Raw genomic sequence first — 5,948 nt, forward strand, 5'->3', positions numbered from 1 at the left:
AACTCAATAACTTGTTAATCTAGACCCATTGTATTTGGACTACATTTGTCTGAGGCTTAACTCTCAGGTGAACTCTATCCTCTCCTCTCACATCCAGCCTCCTTACTGAAGTCTGCATATACCTGAGAAAAGCATGTACTATAGATGCCTTCTCCTGAGGCAAAAGTCAAGTCTAAAGCACTCTTATGAAAGACTTTAGAAAAATAACTAGTTTTGAATTCTTTATTTGAACTATATTTCATCATAGTTTGAACCTTACCACTCTGTCTCACTTGGCATGTCTCTTTGGACCTAAAGTAGGCATCTAGATTTTTTTTGTAGTTATGAATTGGTTTGTTTAAAACCTGTTATAAGAAACTATACATACACACACATATGCATATACATATATATATGTGTGTATATACACACATATATACATATATGTATATATAAAAATACATCTATATGTGTATATATATATACATATATATATGTATGTGTACTATATATATATATATATATATATATATATATATATATATATATATATATATATATCTTTGGTGGGAATTTGAAAGTGAGAACACAGGAAAACTCAGCAGACAGTGAGTAGTGTGATGTAGAACAATGACAAAGTGAAATGGTAGTAAGCAGAACCCATGATTAAATAGAAGCTGTGGTGTAGGGAGAGTGATGAGGTATAAGTAGAACAGAAAGTGACTGAGTCACCATAATGGTGACTCAACACATTTAGGTTTTATCTAAAGTGGCATTTCAATTTCTATGTGGTGTGACTATACAATCATTGATAGAGTTTGTCTTCTTTATTTGCCCATGCACCCTTATAATGTTTCCCCAAATATATTAGCTTGAATATGTTTCTGCAACCTAAAAAAAATTGTAAGCAATGAGTATCCAAGCACAAATCCTCATATTCGTATGTGTTTATAAAGTTTTACGAACTGATGAATTGTACTGAGGTCAAACTCTAGGGCAAAATTTGAGCTTTGCCAAGATAGAAAATAGAGTTGCCTGTTTTTGTTGTTTGTTCTCTTAGCTTGTTTGTTTGAGAGTAATATTTGTTTTTCTATCTTTTAACAAATGCTCCATTTGAAACTCTATGAAAAACCACAATATATTTTCTCTATTTAAAACAGAAAATATAATCGAACCTTGTTTAGTAATACTAGTTTCTCTCTCTTGGTTGACATAGCTGCCATTACATGAGAATTGAAATTCATAGTTTAGAGCAAACCAAATAATATCCGTGAAGTCTGTCATCCTCTATAATCTTTTACATGCAAGTCACTCTTGTCATCTGTTTCTACCCCTATGCTGCTCTGTACTTCTTCCTCTCTGATTTAATCTCTCATTGCAGACTTCTTTGCCAACCCATTCCACTGTGCCATCTGGAACACTAGTGCACCATTGAAAACAAAGGAAAGCAAGACAAAATCATATGGCATCAGCATATTCACTAAATATTCTATACCCCTTGACTTAAATGAATTCCTTCTCTCTTGCACCTAACAAACATTGAGCGATTGGAAAAGGTCCATTCTTTCATTGTGTATATCCTGAAAGATCAGGGATGATGGGGGAGAGAAAGGGGATGGCAATTTCAACTTCTTTCTAATTACTCTTATCCTTAGAAAACATTCCCTTTCACATTCATGTAAAGATACTTTTTTTATAGACTGATCAACCGTCTCTGTTTGCCTGGAACTGCTCGTATTTTGACACTGAAAAGTCCTGTATCCTGGGAAATCCCTCAGTCCCAAACCTGGATAGTTGATCATCCTAGATCTTCAAGTAATGTCACCTCACATCCCTCTAAACATAATTCCAGCTCTCAAGGGACTACACAGTCAAATATGGCTTCTATTTCTCCTCCTTGAATGAAATTACTGAAAATTTGAAAGTCTTAAGTTGATGACATGCTCTCCTTTCTAGGTTTATGAAACAAAATTCAATTCTGTGTTCTCTTCTGTCTTTCTGGAACCTTGTCGAGCTTCTCAAAACTTCTCTGACTTCATTTATATTTAAACATTGGTATTTCTCACAGCTTTGTCCTTTACTCCTCAATCCCTTTAGTCTATATATTCTCCATGCATGGACTCTATACGATTGGATTTACTTATCAGTTGTATACAAATAATGTACAAATCTATCTCACATTTGATTGCCCCCATTTACCTATAACCTGTTGGCCAGCTCTACTACATGGAAGTTTCACATTAACATCAATATGTCCAAAATTGAATCCTAATCTTTCTCCTACTCTTCTATTGCTTACTTTAGTGGAAAGCACAAGCATATACTCAAAGGTTTAAGAAATAAAATCTGATTCATTCATTCATCTCCTTTACAGCCACCATCCTCACCCTCTCACTCCAAACACAGTGTCCAGTCTGAAATATTTTACCTCATAAGTACATATCTTATATACTGCCTTTATTCATACAACTTGTCAAGCAAAGTAAGATATGTTTGACAGCCAAAGAGAAATGAGATCAGTCAAACCATTGGAACATGAGTATATCAACGAGGCCCTTTATGGTCTTTGTGTTAGTTGGGATTTACGAAAGAAACAGAGCCAATAGGGTTTTTTTTGTTTGTTTGTTTTGTGTGTGTATGTGTTTGTGTGAGTGTGTGTGTGTGTGTGTGTGTGTAGAGATAGATAGATGATAGATAGATAGATAGATAGATGACAGATAGATATTTTAAAGAATCAGCTCACATGATTTTGTGGTCCGCAAGTCCAAAACTTTCAGTACAGGCTTGCAGGCTGGAGACTCGTGGAAGAGTTGATATTGTAGTCTCAAGGAAGACAGTCTGGAAGCAGAATTTATTCCTCCTTGGAGAACCTGTCATTTCTCTTAAGACTTTGAGCTGGTTAAGTGAGAACTCCCCACCGTATATATAGTGAACAATAATTTTTACTCAAGGTCTACTGATTTGAATGTTCATCATATTGAAAAAATAAAAATACCTTTACAGCAATATATGGACTGGTGTTATTGCCAATGTCATTCAATCCTTGACCTCAACTCTCAAGTAAAACTTATACTATATGCTGACTTCAGCTTACTGACATAGTATTGTTCCAATAGTCTTAATTAAATTAATTGATTAAATAAATAAATAAATAAATAAATAAATAAATCCTCTTCTAGCTGTGAATTTTCAGTGAAATGGATATAAACTTAAACAACACTTTTAATCATGCTGTTTTCCCATTCAAACATCTTCAGTTAGTCTCCTGGATTTTCAGTTTCTTCTTCCCAATAACCTTGCACTTTTCTAATTGTGCACTGCAAAGCCTAAAATCAAGTTGTACATCTATTTGATTTTATTTTTATTCCATTTAACTGGATAAAAAAGTTAATATGCTTTTTATAGAGAGATATTTTCAAATTGTGCAGCTAGCTAAAACTAACTTTGAATGTCTATTTCATCATCTCAGTTTTAATTCTGATTCCACTACTAAGTATGTCTTGTAGAAATTTTAAGAATACTCATAATTTTTATATCATGATAATTAAGATTTTAGAAGTATTTCTTTTGGTTTTTAAATAAAGGAATTTTGAACACTTACTATTTCTCTTAGCATTTTACCATTCACTGACAGGAAAGCTTTGGCTCTCTGTTTTTTCTCTTGATTCCATTTCTTACTTATATAAAAAATATGCTATTTCTCCATTGGGAAAAAAAAAAAACTAATCAAACAATACACAGAATGTTGGCTATTTTTAAAATAATGTTTACAGAAACTTTACAGATGAAAATCTGTAGGAGAAATTGAAGATGATTACAGTTTGAAATACAATAGACACATTTAAATTCCAGAGAGCACATTCTCTTTTATTAAAAGCTTTGAAAATTGATAGTGCAAGTACAGTAAAAACTCAATTAACTGATACCTGCTTTGCCTTGAATTTTAATTAGTCATGTTCCCCACAGATTTGATTTTTAGAAGATAATGATAAATGAGTGGAGGTAAAGCCCACATGGATATAAACTTAAACAACACTTTTAATCATGCCATTTTCCCATTCAAACATCTTCACTTAGTCTCCTTGACTTTCAATTTCTTTTTCCCAATAACCTTGCACTTTTCTAATTTCCACATGCAAGTAGAGTTATCTTGTGAAATGCAAATCTCCTCTATCCCCACTCTAGTTTAAAGGTTTGAAGATGGCTCTGTCCTCTTAGATTTAAGACAAAATTTCTTGAAATGATCTACGGCCCCTAATGGCCAGCATTCCAGCTTCCACTCCATCATTATATTATATGAGGTCGGACAATTAATTTTGTGAACTTGTTGCAATGATGTTGCTAAACCTTTTTGATATCAGAGGGATTATTTATTATGGATTTGTACCAACTGGACAAACAGTTAACCAACTTTACTATTTGGAAGTGTTGAAAAACCTGCATGAGAAAGTTAGATGACCTGAACTTTTCTCCAACAAGTCATAGCTCTTGCATCACTAGAATGCACCAGCTGGCGTGGCTGTCTGAGAGGGAGTTTTTAGCCAGTAAATAAATGTTTTGGAACACCCTCCCTACTCACCTGAACTGGCCCCTAATGACTTCTTTCTTTACCCCAAAATAAAGAATATATTGAAAGGAAGACATTTTGATGACATTCAGGACATCAAGGGTAATATGATGACAGCTCTGATGGCCATTCCAGAAAAACAGTTCCAAAATTGCTTTGAAGTGTGAACTAGGCACTGGCATTGGTGCATAGCTTCCCAAGGGGAGTACTTCAAAGGTGACTGTAGTGATATTCAACAATGAGATATGTAGAACTTTTCTAGGATGAGTTCACGAAATTAACTGTCAGACCTCATATACCATAGTGCACCTTGTCTGCTTCTCTAACTACACTGGACTTCTGTCATCCCTACACTATTCTCACCTCTGCTCACTCCTGTCAAAGGAGTGTTTTTATCTCTAGAAATCTGTTTCTTCTCTTCTAGCCTAGACAATACTTGACATTGTACACTAGGAGGAGTGAACCTACTGATTTTGTAAATTTCATCTTAATCTGTCGTTCAAAAAGGGAAACCCTTTTTGACATCCTTCACTCAGTCGCATGCCACATTATCTGTTATCTTAGCACATCTCTGTTCATAATAATTACAGTAGTTGCTATTCAACAAACATTTTGTGACTTTTATTAATATATTAATTTATTATTTATGATTCCTCTCAAAGGGCATCCAAATGCATTTTTGTGCATGATATTGTCTCCATGAATTGTATTAGGTAACAGTATCTAGTACCTAGTAAGCATTTAATAAAAATTAGTTGAATAAATACATGCATAGATTTCTTACTATAGAAATAGTCCCCAGAAACAAGTTAACTCCTGTCATGAGGTATTTTGAATTTCTGACTTTAAACAAATACTAAAAGATGTAAAGCTGAACATATGTTCAATTAAAGGAAATATATGAAATTCTAGAATGTAACTTAAAAGTAAATGTCAAAGTAAGGTGAAGTGTTAGAAAAATGAAGAAATACGTAAAGTATGTGAAAAATGATCATCACACAAAATAAAATTGCAATTCTTCAAATGCAAAGAGATGTACTCAGGTATACAGAATAACAGTTCAAGATAGATTTATATAGATTCCTCTATATAAGAAAAAAATTAGCTTTCGTGTTTTTCTTGACATTTTTTCCCAACTGTAAATAAGATTCAATTGTGTCAAATCTCTTTTAAAAGTGCTCCTGAATATATTCTCAGTGCTTGTCTAATAGTAATCAGAATGTTTGTCTATAAGTATTAAAATCCATTATTTTGTTTTATGGAATATTACTTCAAGCAAGCAAAATAACTAAATTTTGAAAAAAAAAAATTTAGAAAACAAAATAAGCATTTGGATATCTTATCTAATTATATATACATTGCAATCTTGGCTCGAACCCACTTACACCCCGCCACACACAAA

Source organism: Rhinolophus hipposideros (assembly GCF_964194185.1).
Source record: "Rhinolophus hipposideros genome assembly, chromosome: 15".
Taxonomy (NCBI): Eukaryota; Metazoa; Chordata; class Mammalia; order Chiroptera; family Rhinolophidae; genus Rhinolophus; species Rhinolophus hipposideros.